General features: G+C 51.8%; 1 protein-coding gene across 4 annotated transcripts in view; it reads left to right on the top strand.

Moving 5' to 3' along the window:
- Positions 1-15208, top strand: part of LOC140427710 (G protein-activated inward rectifier potassium channel 2-like) — a 281740-nt gene that overhangs the window by 151242 nt on the left and 115290 nt on the right. The window lies entirely within an intron of this gene.

The raw sequence follows: 15208 nt of genomic DNA, 5'->3' as shown, positions 1-15208 counted from the left end.
CATTCTTCCTTTTCAGATTGAACATTGTGCAGTCATCAGCGAAAATCCCCACTTCTGACCTTATGATGAAGCAACAGAAGATGGTTGGGCCGAGGAACTACACTGAGGAACTCCTCCAGTGATGCCCTGGAGCTGAGATTATTATGGGCTAGGGCACGGTTGATTCCAGCCCTCCTTGACCTGGAGTTGCAACACAATTGAATTACCCAATAAATCTATGAAAAAAACCCCAAATCTTTATCCCTTGGCTGCCCAATAATTACCGTCGCCTGGTTTGTAAATTTAAACACAATTACCTTTTATTTATAACAAGAACTATAATTAAAAAGGCAGAAAATACAGCTGATTGACTATTATCTAATTCCTAGTCTCCCATTTTAACTTCTACACGCACATGCATGCACACACACACACACAACAAACAAACATAGAGGGGAAGAGAGGGATGAAAATAATAATTAAAATAAAAGATAGTCTTTGTTTCTGATGGGTGCTTCGAGCACACTTTCCTTCAACCCAGGCTTTCAGGTCACACTTTCTGCCTTCCAGTCTGTAATGGTTTTCACTGTAGATTCATTCAGGTCTCTGCAGTTTCAGGAATACAGCAGTAATCACGAGCATAAGAGAGAGAGAGAGCAGGTCCCTTCCCCTGAGTGTCCAGGGACCCGACTGAGTTTTCCTTGAGTCTCTGGAAATCATCCCACTCGATCGGACCCAATCATCACCTGTTACTGGGCAGAATAGGGCCTTTTGGCCACTTCCTTGGCCACCAGCCAATCAATCGATTTGAGTCCCACCCCATCTCTCGGGTGCCATAGAGTCTGAGTTCTATTGCTCGAAAACTAGCACCATGTACTGTGTTGCAACTTGTTGCATTTTTCATTCCCTCTGCTGCTTGACTCAAAGATACATGTCCATTAAGCATCCATAGTCTCGCTGCCCCATATTGTGTTGGAATCTGAGTCATTCAATGTTTTCAAGAAAGAGATAGATATATTTTTGGTTGTAAAAAACGGGTTAAATGGATATGGGCAACAGGTGGGGAAGTGGATTTGAGACCAGGGAGTGATCAGCCATCATTTGATTGAATGGTGGAGCAGACTCAAGGGATAGAATTGCCTATTTCTGCTCCTAATTCTTATTTTCCTATGTTTCTAAAATGATAACGTTAAAAAAAAAAAGAGAAAATTAGGAATCAACAGGAAATACCCTCACAAGATGGCCAGCCTCCAACAACCTGAACCATCTTCACTTGTGCTAGGTATGACTCCAACCAGCGGAGGTTTTCCCCCAGATTTCCGTTCATTTCAGTTTTGCTAGGGCTCCTTGGTGCCACACTCAGTAATATGTGGCCTTGATGTCAAGGGCAGTCACTCTCACCTCAGCTGTGGAATTAAGCTCTTTTGTCCCTGTTTAGACCAATGCTGTTAATAGGTCAAGAGTTGAGTGACCCTAGCAAAACTGAACTGAGCGTCAGAAAGCAGGTAATTGCTGTGTAAGTGCTGCTTGATAGCTCTGTCAATAACATCTTGCATCATTGCATTAACCGTCTAGAGTAGACTAATGGTTTAGATTTGTCCTGCTTTTTGTGGACCAGCTCATACCTGGGCAATTTTCTACATTGTTGGGTAGATGCTATGTTGTAACTGTACTGGAAAAGTTTGGCTAGGGTGCACTTAGTTCTGGAGCACAAGCCTTCAGCATTGCCAGGATGTTGTCAGGAACCATAACGTTTGCAGTACCCAGTGCCTTCACCCGTTTCTTGAATTGGCAGAAGACTAGCATCTGTGATGCTGGGGACCTCATGAGGAGGCTGGGATGGATCATCCACTCGGCTCTTCTGGTTGAAGATTGTTGCAAATGCTTCAACTTTATCTTTTTACACTGATGTGCTAGGCCCTCCCATCATTGAGGACGGGGATATTTGTGGAGCCTCTTGTTAGTTGCCACTGGATGTGGCAAGACTGCAGAACTTTGATCTGATTTGTTGATTGTGTGATCATTTAGTCGTGTTTCCGCTATTTTGCACTCAAATAATCCCGTGTTGCAGCTTCACCAGGTTGAAACCTCATTTTTCAGTATGTCTATTGCTGCTCCTGGTATGAACCAGGGTTGTTCCCCAGCTTGACGGTTATGGTAGAGTGGGGGTTATACCAGGCCATGAGGTTACAGATTGTAATTGAATAAAACTATGCTGCTGCTGATGGCCTGCAACACCTCATGGATGCCAGTCTTGAGCTGCTAGATCTGTTTTTAATCTACCCCATTTAACATGGTGGTAATGCCATACAACACAATGGAGGGTATCCTCAGTGTGAAGATGGGACTCTGTCTTCACAAGGACTGTGCAGTGGTCACTACTACTGATACTTTGATGGAAAGATGTATCGGAGATAGGTCTAGTAGGTTCTTTTCCCTCCTTGGTTGCCCCACCACCTGCTGCAGGCCCAGTCTCGCACCTGTGTCCTTCAGGACTCGGTCAGTAGTGGTAATAGCAAGACACTCTTGATGATGAGCATTGGAGTCCCCCACCTAGAGTACATTCTGTACCCTTTCCACCTTAGTGCTTCCTCCAATTAGTGTTCAACAGCTGAGGGATGGTGGGAGGTGAGGGGTTGGGGGGGGGGGGGGGGGGGGGGGTGGCAGTAAGTGGTAATCAGCAGGAGGTTTCCTTGCCCATAATGTAATGAGATTTTGTGGGATCCAGAGTCGATATAGATGTTTCCTAGAGCAACTCCCTCATGACCGTGCTGCCATCTCTGGTGGGTTGACCTGCCTGTGGGGCAGGACATACTCCGGAATAGTGATGGTGGTATAATGAATGATTCTGTGTTTGACTACGGCAGACTGCTGATTGACTAGTCCGTGAGACCGCTCTCCCAATTTTGACATGCGTCCGCAGATGTTAGTAAGGAGCACTTTGCAGGTTGACAAGACTGTGTCATTGTCGTTTCTGGTGGCTATGTCGATGCTGGTGGCCCATCTAGTGTTATTGCTACTTGACCCCTTCTGGAGCAGTTTGGTACAACTGTGTGGCTTGTTAGGCTATTTCACAGGGGAGTTAAGAGTCTACCACGTTGCACTGAGTTTGGCGTCACATGTAGGCCAGACCAGGTAAGGACAACAGATTTCCTTCCCGAAGTTGGGGTCAGTGAACCGGGTGGGCGGTATGGCAGCACAGTGGTTAGCACTGTTGCCTCACAGTGCCAGGGTCCCAGGCTCGATTCCCAGCTTGGGTCACTGTCTGTGTGGAGTCTGCACGTTCTCCCCGTGTCTGCGTGGGTTTCCCTCCGGGTGCTCCGGTTTCCTCCCACAAGTCCCGAAAGACTGGATTGGATTGGATTTGTTTATTGTCACATGTACTGAGGTACAGTGAAAAGTATTGTTCTGCTTGCCGCTCAAACAGATCATTTAGTACATGGAAAGAAAGCACATAATAGGGCAACACAAGATCCACAATGCAAATACATAAACACCGGCATCGGGTGAAGTATACAGGGTGTAGTATTAATCAGGTCAGTCCATGAGAGGGTCGTTTAGGAGTAACAGTGGGGAAGAAGCTGTTTTTGAATCTGTTTGTGCGTGTTCTTCGACTTTTGTATCTCCTGCCCGATGGAAGAAGTTGGAAGAGTGAGTAAACCGGGTGGGAGGGGTCTTTAATTATGCTGCCCGCTTTCCCCAGGCAGCGGGAGGTGTAGACAGAGTCAATGATGGGAGGCAGGTTTGTGTGATGGACTGGGCGGTGTTCACGTGCTTATTAGGTGAATTGGACATTCTGAATTCTCCCTCCGTGTACCCGAACAGGCGCCGGAGTGTGGCGACTGGGGAACTTCCACAGTCACTTCATTGCAATGTTAATGTAAGCCGACTTGTGACACTAATAAAGATTGTTATATTGCTATGTGTGTCAGTGGTAGTTTTGTGGTCACGATTACTGAGACTAGCTTTCAATTGCAGATTTTAAAAAGCTAATTAATTTACTTTTTATTAATGAATTAAATTTAAGTTCTACCAGTTGCCATGGTCTGATTTGAAATGGTATCCAGGGCATTAGTCTGGATCTCTAGATTGTTAGGCTAATAGGAACACCGCTATGCCACCACCTCTGTTCACCATGCCCATTAATATGGTTTTCCTCCATTATTTCTAAGGTTGTCCCTTCTTGCGGTCGCCAGCCATCACCTACCACCTAAATTGTTGGGCAAATGATCCATATCCTGAGCCTCTGCAGAGAGTGCGAGGAGTGGTGTCGCTCCTTCAATTTTCCCAACTCTTTCTATCCGAGAAGAACAAACAAGCCTCTCTACCCACCTTCAGTCTTAAACCTGATGTTTAATGCTGGAGAGCAAAGGGTTGGTTTAGCTCGGTAGGCTGGACAGCTGGTTTGTGATGCGTGGGTTCAGTTCCCGTACCAGCTGAAGTTATTCATGAAGGCCCCGCCTTCTCAACCTTGCCCCTTCGCCTGAGGTGCGGTGATCCTTAGGTTAAATCACCGCCAGTCAGCTCTCCCCCTCAAAGTGGAAAGCAGCCTATGGTCATCTGGGACCATGGCAATTTTGCTTACTTTATTCTACCCATGCAGGGAAGGTGTTCCCGACGGTAGGTGTTTCCAGGACCAGGGGTAACAGTCTGAGGATTCAGGGTAAACCATTCCGGACAGAGTTGAGGAGACATTTCTACACCCAAAGAGTGGTGAGCCAGTGGAATTCATTACCGCAAGAAGTAGTTGATGCTAAAACATTGAATATATTCAAGAGGCGGCTGGAAATAGCACTTGGGGAGAATGGGATCAAAGGTTATGGGGAGAAAGCAGGATGAGGCAATTGAGTTGGATGATCAGCCATGATAGTGATAAATGGCAGAGCAGGCCCGAAGGGCCAAAAGGCCTCCTCCTGCTCCTATCTTCCATATATCTATGTATGAGCTGCCAAGATGGGTACAGAACTGGCTCGGTCATAGAGGTCGCTGGTTAGTGGTGGAAGGGTGCTTTTCTGAATGGGGGGCTGTACCTAGTGGTGTTCCACAGGGATCATTGCTGGGGTCTTTGTTGTTTGTAGTATATATAAATGATCTAGAGGAAAATGTAGCTGGTCTGATTCGTAAGTTTGCCATCGACACAAAGATTGGTGGAGTTGCGGATAGTGAAGAACATTGTCAGAGGGTACAGCAAGGATAGAGGTTGGTTGGAGACTTGGGCAGAGAAATGGCAGATGGAGTTTAACATAGATCATATCATAGAATCATAGATCATATCATAGAATTTACAGTGCTGAAGGAGGCCATTCGGCCCATCGAGTCTGCACCGGCTCTTGGAAAGAGCACCCTACCCAAACTCACACCTCCACGCTATCCCCATTACCCAGTAACCCCACCCAACACTAAGGGCAATTTTGGACACTAAGGACAATTTAGCATGGCCAATCCACCTAACCGGCACATCCTTGGACTGTGGCAGGAAACCGGAGCACCCGGAGGAAACCCACACACACATGGGGAGAACGTGCAGACTCCGCACAGACGGTGACCCAAACCGGGAATCGAACCTGGGACCCTGGAGTTGTGAAGCAATTGTGCTACCCACAATGCTACCGTGCTGCGTTTAATCTGGACAATGTGAGGTAATGCATTTTGGAAGGTCTAATACAGGTGGAACACTTAGGCGTATTGACAGGTAGAAAAATCTGGGTGTACAGAGCCACAGAAATGAAACGAAAATCGCTTATTGTCACAAGTAGACTCCAAATGAAGTTACTGTGAAAAGCCCCTAGTCGCCACATTCCGGCGCCTGTTCAGGGAGGCTGGTACAGGAATTGAACCGTGCTGCTGGTCTGCCTTGGTCTGCTTTAAAAGCCAGCGATTTAGCCCAGTGTGCTAAACCAGCCCCTGAGCAGTCACAGATCACTGAACGTGGCAATGCAGGTGGCTGAGGCAGTCAAGAAGGCATACGGCATTCTTGCCTTCGTCAGCCGGGACATTGAGTTTAATAATTGGCATGTCATGCTGAGCGAGAACCTTAGTTTGGCCACATTTGGAATATTGCGTACAATTCTGATCGCCACACGACCAGATGTGGATGCTTTGGAGAGGGGACAGAAGAGGTTTACCAGGATCTTACCTGGTCTGGAACGGATTAGCAATGAGGAAAGGTTGGATAAACTCAAATTGTTTTGACTGGAACAACAGAGGTTGAGGGGCGACCTGTTAGAGGTTTACAAAATTATGAAAGGCATGGACAGAGTGGATAGTCAAATGTTTTTTTCCCAGGGTGGAAAACTCAATTACTAGGGGACATAGATTTAAAGTGCGAGGGGCAAAGGCTAATTTTAATAATCGTTATTGTCACAAGTAGGCTTACATCAACAGTGCAAGGAAGTTACTGTGAAAAGTCCCCAGTTATCACACTCCAGTGCCTGTTCGGGTACACAGAGGGAGAATTCAGTCAGTCCAATTCACCTAACAGCATGTCTTTCGGGACTTGTGGGAGGAAACTGGAGCACCCGGAGGAAACCCACTCATACACGGGGAGAACGTGCAGACTCCACGCAGACAGTGACCCAAGCCGGGAATCGAACCTGGGACGCTGGCGCTGTGAAGCAACAGTGCTAACTTCCGTGCAGTGAGGCAGGTTTTTTACATAGAGGGTGGTGACAGCCTGGAACTCACTGCCGTGGCAGGTGGTGGAAGCAAATAGGATAGCGGCGTTTAAGAATCATCTTGACAAGTACATGAATAGGATGGGAATAGAGGGGTATGGGCCCCAGAAGTGCTGAAGGTTTGAGTTTAGACAGTCATTTATATCGGCACAACATTGGAGGACCAAATCGGCTCTCTGTGGTAGACAGGTCTGCCCTCTGTGGTACGGGAGTCTGCTCTCTGTGGTACGGGAGTCTGCTCTCTGTGGTACGGGAGTCTGCTCTCTGTGGTACAGGAGTCTGCTCTCTGTGGTACAGGAGTCTGTTCTCTGTGATACGGGAGTCTGCTCTCTGTGGTACAGGAGTCTGTTCTCTGTGGTACGGGAGTCTGCTCTCTGTGGTACAGGAGTCTGCTCTCTGTGGTACGGGAGTCTGCTCTCTGTGGTGTTGGAGTCTGCTCTGTGGTGCTGGAGTCTGCTCTCTGTGGTATGGGAGTCTGCTCTCTGTGGTACAGGACTCTGCTCTCTGTGGTACAGGAGTCTGCACTCTGTGGTACTGGAGTCTGCACTCTGTGATACGGAGTCTGCTCTCTGTGGTACGGGAGTCTGCTCTCTGTGGTACGGGAGTCTGCTCTCTGTGGTACGGGAGTCTGCTCTCTGTGGTAAGGGAGTCTGCTCTCTGGGGTACAGGAGTCTGCTCTCTGTGGTACAGGAGTCTGCACTCTGTGGTACTGGAGTCTGCACTCTGTGATACGGAGTCTGCACTCTGTGATACGGAGTCTGCTCTCTGTGGATCGGGAGTCTGCTCTCTGTGGCACTGGAGTCTGCTCTCTGTGGTACTGGAGTCTGCTCTCTGTGGTACGGGAGTCTGCTCTCTGTGGTACGGGAGTCTTCTCTCTGTGGTACAGGAGTCTGCTCTCTGTGGTACGGAGTCTGCTCTCTGTGGTACAGGAGTCTGCTCTGTGTGGTACGGGAGTCTGCTCTCTGTGGTACAGGAGTCTGCTCTCTGTGGTATAGGAGTCTGCTCTGTGTGGGACGGGAGTCTGCTCTCTGTGGTACAGGAGTCTGGTCTGTGTGGTACAGGAGTCTGCTCTCTGTGGTACAGGAGTCTGCTCTCTGTGGTACGTGAGTCTTCTCTCTGTGGTACGGGAGTCTGCTCTCTGTGGTACGGGAGTCTGCTCTCTGTGGTACGGGAGTCTTCTCTCTGTGGTACAGGAGTCTGCTCTCTGTGGTACGGGAGTCTTCTCTCTGTGGTACAGGAGTCTGCTCTCTGTGGTACGGGAGTCTGCTCTCTGTGGTGTTGGAGTCTGCTCTCTGTGGTACAGGAGTCTGCTCTGTGGTCGTACCAGATATTGCGGTACCTGAGAGGCCGACGTCATTGGTTAAGACCCTGGAGTCTACCATTGGCTGTATGACGTAGCTCCGCCCTGAAGGTGGGGTATAAGAGATGGCACCGTCCCAGCAGCCTTCACTTTCTGTACCAAAGCTGCTGGGGCATTCTAGTGCAAGTTCTAGTGCATTAAAGCCTCAGTTACTGATTACCTTCGTCTCGAGAGTAATTGATTGCGCATCAATTTAATGCACTAGATTTAAGCTGGAATGATGGATCTCCGGACCAAGCCGGAGTGCCTTCAACTCAGCCCCCACGCGGAGAACCTGGCTGCTATATTTAAACACTGGCTGGCGGGTTTTAAAGGGTACCTGGAGACGGCCGGAGGTGAGCCCACAGAAGGGCAGAAAATGCACCTCCTGCGCTCAAGGGTCAGCCCTGGGATCTACCCCCTTATCGAGGACGCGGAAAACTACGATGCCGCCATCCTACTACTGAAAAGACATTATATCCGCCCTGTAAATCAGGTCTACGCTCGCCACCTGCTTGCTATGAGATGGCAAAGCCCCGGGGAATCGCTGGAATACTTCTACCGGGCGCTACTGGTGCTGGGCCAAAACTGTGGCTGCCCGCCAGTTTCGGGGATCGAGCACACGGAACTTTTAATAAGAGGTGCTTTGTGGCAGGTATGAGCTCCTCGGATACCCGCCGAAGACTCCTAGCGAAGGAAACCCTTGGACTCAGAGAGGCACGGGCCCTGGCAGGGTCCATGGATGTCACCTACCTAAACGCGCAGTCCTACATGCCCGACCGCGCGGCGGCCCCCTGGCCCATGTTGCACCCCGCAGCGGCAGCCCCACAGACCCCCCCCCCCGTTCAGGCCCCGACCGGCCAGCTCTCACCGTCCCACGCCATGGCCGCAGTCTCCTGCGCCTCCGGAACGCCGCAGCACGCCCCGCTCTAGCGCTCACCTCCACCCCCCTATCCTAGGGCCAAGTGCGACCCACGGGCGCGGCCATCTTGCCCCCCGGACACCACGCTGGACGGGTGGGCGCTGCCATTTTGTCCACCCCGACGCCATCTTGGATGGAGCCCCAGGCCCCCAGCACGGTCGACTACACGCTGCCCGACCAGACCTCGCAGCTGCTTCATCTGGCCTCGGTGACACTGGACCAAAATCGACCCCGGAGGCTCGCAAAGGCTACCACGACGGTCCTCCTCAACGGACACAAAACGTCTTGCCTGATTGACTCTGGGAGCACGGAAAGCTTTGTTCACCCCGACTCGGTAAGGCACTGTGCACTTGTAACCCACCCTGTAAACCAGAGGATCTTCCTGGCCTCCGGGTCACACTCGGTGGAGATAAAGGGGTTCTTCCTAGTGAACCTCACTGTCCAAGGTAGGAAATTCGCCAATTTCCGCCTTTATGTCCTGCCGCACCTCTGCGTGGCTACCCTCCTGGGGCTGGACTTCCAATGCCACTTGCAAAGCCTGACCTTTAAATTCGGCGGCCCTATACCTCCCCTTACTGTCTGCGGCCTCGCGACCCTCAAGGTCGACCCACCTTCCCTGTTTGCGAACCTCACCCCGGATTGCAAACCCGTCGCCACCAGGAGCAGACGGTACAGTGCCCAGGACCGGACCTTCATCAGGTCAGAAGTCCAAAGGCTTCTGAGGGAAGGGGTCATCGAAGCGAGCAACAGTCCCTGGAGAGCCCAGATAGTGGTGGTAAAGACCGGGGAGAAACATAGGATGGTCATTGACTACAGCCAGACCATCAACAGGTTTACGCAGCTGGACGCGTACCCTCTCCCCCGTATAGCCGACCTGGTGAACAGGATCACACAGTACAAGGTCTTCTCCACAGTGGATCTCAAGATGCCTACCACCAGCTACCCCTCCATAATGGTGACCGTAAGTACACTGCCTTCGAAGCAGATAGGTGGCTCTACCAATTTTTAAGTGTTCCCTTCGGTGTCAGTAATGGGGTCTCGCTCTTCCAGCGAGAGATGGACCGAATGGTTGACCGGTACGGCTTACATGCAACGTTCCCGTATCTGGATAACGTCACCATCTGCGGCCATGACCAGCAGGACCACGACACCAACCTCCGAAAACTTCTCCAGACCGCAAAAATCCTCAATCTGACATATAACAAGGATAAATGCGTGTTCAGCACCGACCGCCTAGCCATCCTCGGCTACGTAGTGCGAAATGGAGTTATAGGCCCCGACCCTGAACGAATGCGCTGCCTCATGGAGTTCCCCCTCCCTCACTGCTCCAAGGCCCTGAAGCGCTGCCTCGGGTTTTTCAGTTATTACGCCCAGTGGGTCCCGAACTACGCAGACAAAGCCCGACCCCTAATCCAGTCCACAACCTTCCCCCTGTCGACGGAGGCCCGACATGCCTTCAGCCGCATCAAAGCGGACATTGCAAAGGCCACGATGCGCGCCATCGACGGGTCCCTCCCGTTCCAGGTCGAGAGCGATGCGTCCGACGTAGCTCTGGCGGCCACCCTCAACCAAGCGGGCAGGCCCGTGGCTTTCTTCTCCCGCACTCTCCATGCTTCCGAAATTCACCACTCTTCGGTCGAAAAGGAGGCCCAGGCCATAGTAGAAGCTGTGAGACATTGGAGGCATTACCTGGCCGGCAGGAGATTCACTCTCCTCACGGACCAACGGTCGGTGGCCTTCATGTTCGATAACGCACAGCGGGGCAAGATTAAAAACGACAAGATCTTGCGGTGGAGGATAGAACTCTCCACCTTCAACTACGAGATCTTGAACCGCCCAGGGAAGCTCAACGAGCCTCCTGATGCCCTGTCCCGTGGCACTTGTGCCAGCGCACAAGTGGACCGCCTCCGAGCCCTCCACGAGGACCTCTGCCACCCAGGAGCTACTCGCTTCTTTCACTTCGTAAAGACCCGCAACCTGCCCTACTCCATCGAGGAGGTCAGGACAATCACCAGGGACTGCCAAATCTGTGCGGAGTGCAAACTGCACTTCTACCGGCCAGAGAGGGCGCACCTGATAAAGGCTTCCCGTCCCTTTGAACGCCTCAGCATGGATTTCAAAAGCCCCCTCCCCTCCACCGACCGCAACACGTACTTCCTGAACGTGATTGACGAATACTCCCGGTTCCCATTCGCCATCCCCTGCCCAGACATGGCCACAACCATCATCATCAAAGCCCTCCAGGGTATCTTTACACTGTTCGGGTTCCCCGCGTACATACACAGTGATAGGGGGTCCTCCTTTGTGAGCGACGAACTGCGTCAATTCCTGCTCAGCAAGGGCATCGCCTCGAGCAGGACGACCGGTTACAACCCCCGGGGAAATGGGCAGGTAGAGAGGGAGAACGGAACGGTCTGGAAGACCGTTCTACTGGCCCTACGGTCCAGGAACCTCCCAGTCTCCCGCTGGCAAGAAGTCCTCCCGGTGGCCCTCCACTCCATCCGGTCGCTGCTCTGTACAACTACCAATCAGACACCTCATGAACGTCTCCTTGTCTTCCCCAGGAAGCCCTCCTCCGGGACTTCGCTCCCAACCTGGCTAGCAACACCCGGACTCATCCTGCTTCGGAAGCACGTGCGGGCGCACAAGTCGGACCCGTTGGTCGAGAGGGTCCACCTGCTGCACGCTAACCCCCAGTACGCCTACATGGCGTTCCCGGACGGCAGGCAAGACACAGTCTCCCTTCGGGACATGGCGCCCGCCGGAACCCCACGTGCTCCTGAGCCATTACCCCCACCCCCACATCCCCCGCAGCAGTGGGAGGGGTCAGTACTCCCGCCACTCCTGCCTTGGCCCGCCCACCCACCGGCGCCCCCTGCAGGCCCCCCCCCCCTCCCCACCCCCCGCGTCAACTGCCTGCCCCAACAGCGCCGCCCAGGGGTGACAAAGCTGCCGAGGAGGCGGAAACTACATTCCCGGAGTCACAACCACCGGGACCCACACCAGGATCACCACCAAAGCTCCGGCATTCCAGAAGGACGACCAGGCCACCCTGAGACTTATTGCTTCATCCTGACTTTCACAATAAATGAACATTTTGCACGAATCTCGACTGCACAGTGCCTCAATACTTGGTCCTACCATGTGAAATGCTACTGTTTTGTTTCCCCATTGGCCACCCCCCCCCGCCAGACTCCTTTTTAACAGGGGGTGAATGTGGTAGTACCAGTTATTGCGGTGCCTGAGAGGCCGACGCCATTGGTTAAGACCCTGGAGTCAACCATTGGCTGTATGACGTAGCTCCGCACTGAAGGCGGGGTATAAGAGATGGTGACATCCCAGCAGCCTTCACTTTCTGTACCGAAGCTGCTGGGGTAAAGTTCTAGTACATTAAAGCCTCAGTTACTGATAACCTTCATCTCGAGAGTAATTGATTGCGCATCATGCTCTCTGTGGTACGGGGGTCTGCTCTCTGTGGTACGGGGGTCTGCTCCCTGTGGTGTTGGAGTCTGCCGTATGTGGTACAGAATTCTGTTCTCTATGGTGTGGGAGTCTGGTCTCTGTGGTACAGCAGTCTGCTCTCTGTGGTACGGGAGTCTGCTCTCTGTGGTACGGGAGTCTGCTCTCTGTGGTACGGGAGTCTGCTCTCTGTGGTACTGGAGTCTGCTCTCTGTGGTACGGGACTCTGCTCTCTGTGGTACGATGGTCTGCTCTCTGTGGTGTTGGAGACTGCTCTCTGTGGTACTGGAGTCTGCTCTCTGTGGTACGGGAGTCTGCTCTCTGTGGTGTTGGAGACTGCTCTCTGTGGTACTGGAGTCTGCTCTCTGTGGTACGGGAGTCTGCTCTCTGTGGTACGGGAGTCTGCTCTCTGTGGTACGATGGTCTGCTCTCTGTGGTACTGGAGTCTGCTCTCTGTGGTACAGGAGTCTGCTCTCTGTGGTACGGGAGTCTGCTCTCTGTGGTACGGGAGTCTGCTCTCTGTGGTACTGGAGTCTGCTCTCTGTGGTACTGGAGTCTGCTCTCTGTGGTACTGGAGTCTGCACTCTGTGGTACGATGGTCTGCTCTCTGTGGTACTGGAGTCTGCTCTCTGTGGTACTCGAGTCTGCTCTCTGTGGTACTGGAGTCTGCTCTCTGTGGTACTGGAGTCTGCACTCTGTGGTACGATGGTCTGCTCTCTGTGGTACTGGCGTCTGCTCTCTGTGGTACGGGAGTCTGCTCTCTGTGGTACGGGAGTCTGCTCTCTGTGGTACTGGAGTCTGCTCTCTGTGGTACTGGAGTCTGCTCTCTGTGGTACTGGAGTCTGCTCTCTGTGGTACTGGAGTCTGCTCTCTGTGGTACGGGACTCTGCTCTCTGTGGTACTGGAGTCTGCTCTCTGTGGTACGGGAGTCTGCTCTCTGTGGTACTGGAGTCTGCTCTCTGTGGTATAGGTGTCTGCTCTCTGTGGTACGGGAGTCTGCTCTCTGTGGTATGGGAGTCTGCTCTCTGTGGTGTTGGAGACTGCTCTCTGTGGTACGGGAGTCTTCTCTCTGTGGTACGGGAGTCTGCTCTCTGTGGTGTTGGAGTCTGCGCTCTGTGGTATAGGCGTCTGCTCTCTGTGGTGTGGGAGTCTGCTCTCTGTGGTACGTGAGCCTGCTCTCTGTGGTGTTGGAGTCTGCTCTCTGTGGTACGGGAGTCTGCTCTCTGTGGTACGGGAGTCTGCTCTCAGTGGTGTTGGAGACTGCTCTCTGTGGTACAGGAGTCTGCACTCTGTGGTACGATGGTCTGCTCTCTGTGGTACGGGAGTCTGCTCTCTGTGGTACGCGAGTCTGCTCTCTGTGGTACGGGAGTCTGCTCTCTGTGGTACGGCAGTCTGCTCTCTGTGGTACGGGAGTCTGCTCTCTGTGGTACTGGAGTCTGCTCTCTGTGGTGTTGGAGATAGCTCTCTGTGGTACGGAAGTCTGCTCTCTGTGGTACGGGAGTCTGCTCTCTGTGGTGTTGGAGATAGCTCTCTGTGGTACGGGAGTCTGCTCTCTGTGGTACGATGGTCTGCTCTCTGTGGTACGGGAGTCTTCTCTCTGTGGTACGGGAGTCTGCTCTCTATGGTAAGGGAGTCTGCTCTCTGTGGTGTTGGAGACTGCTCTCTGTGGTACTGGAGTCTGCTCTCTGTGGTACGGGAGTTCCATCTCTGTGGATGTTGGAGTCTGCTCTCTGTGGTACGGGAGTCTGCTCTCTGTGGTACGGGAGTCTGCTCTCTGTGGTGTTGGAGACTGCTCTCTGTGGTACGGGAGTTCCATCTCTGTGGTGTTGGAGTCTGCTCTCTGTGGTACGGGAGTCTGCTCTCTGTGGTGTTGGAGTCTGCCCTATTTGGTACAGAATTCTGTTCTCTATGGTGTGGGAGTCTGGTCTCTGTGGTACAGGAGTCTGTATTCTGTGGTATGGGAGTCTGCTCTCTGTGGTATAGGTGCCTGCTCTCTGTGGTGTTGGAGACTGCTCTCTGTGGTACGGGAGTCTGCTCTCTGTGGTATGTAGTCTGCTCTCTGTGGTACTTGTGGTGTTGGGTGCTCTGGTGCACAGATGAGCCAACACAGTTGTATGTGGTACAACTCTATTTTATTATAACTCTTATAATACAGTTCGTTCTGGATACTCTGCACGTGCTGTCTCCCTGAGTGTCTTTGGCAATAGCTGTGTCCTGGTTCTCCTCTGCAGCTCTTACTGACCACCAGGGGTCGTGTCTGTGCTTTTATATCTTTCTGTCATTGGTTGTGGTGTTGTGTGTTCTGATTTGTCTGTTGGTGTGTCTATCATGATGTGTGTGTTTGAATATCATGACATCCCCCCTTTTTACAAAGACAAGTGCCTACGTGGTTATAAATATAATTGTGTCGTGAGTGCATCTAAGAGTGTGCATTTGTGTTGTGTACAGCGTGTGTTTATGACGTAACTATTTACATGGGGCGATGTCGGGTGCGTCACACTAACAAGGTTGTACCATAACAAAACTTGGATGCGAGAGAAAAAAAAAACTTGAACATTGGTCCGGTCAGACGATATCTGGAACAATAAACAACAACAGGTTATAATACAGAAGTGTTTGACTTTTTGAACGTATTAACAGCGTTATAAGTCCAGTCTAATGGGTGACCGCCTCAAGAATGGGCTGGTCCTCAAGCCGGTTCAGCTGTGGAGATTTGGGGTCACACTGGTTCACCTTGGACTGTTGGAGGTGATGCTGTTGCCGAAGTCTCTACTTTACCATTTGTTGTACTTCATGCAGTGCTTGGTTTTTTTCATTCTTGCAAATATAACATTC

Source organism: Scyliorhinus torazame, chromosome 8 (genome assembly GCF_047496885.1).
Source record: "Scyliorhinus torazame isolate Kashiwa2021f chromosome 8, sScyTor2.1, whole genome shotgun sequence".
Lineage (NCBI taxonomy): Eukaryota > Metazoa > Chordata > Chondrichthyes > Carcharhiniformes > Scyliorhinidae > Scyliorhinus > Scyliorhinus torazame.
The sequence above is the reverse complement of the archived record's forward strand: the minus strand, read 5'-3'. Positions and strand labels throughout refer to the sequence as shown.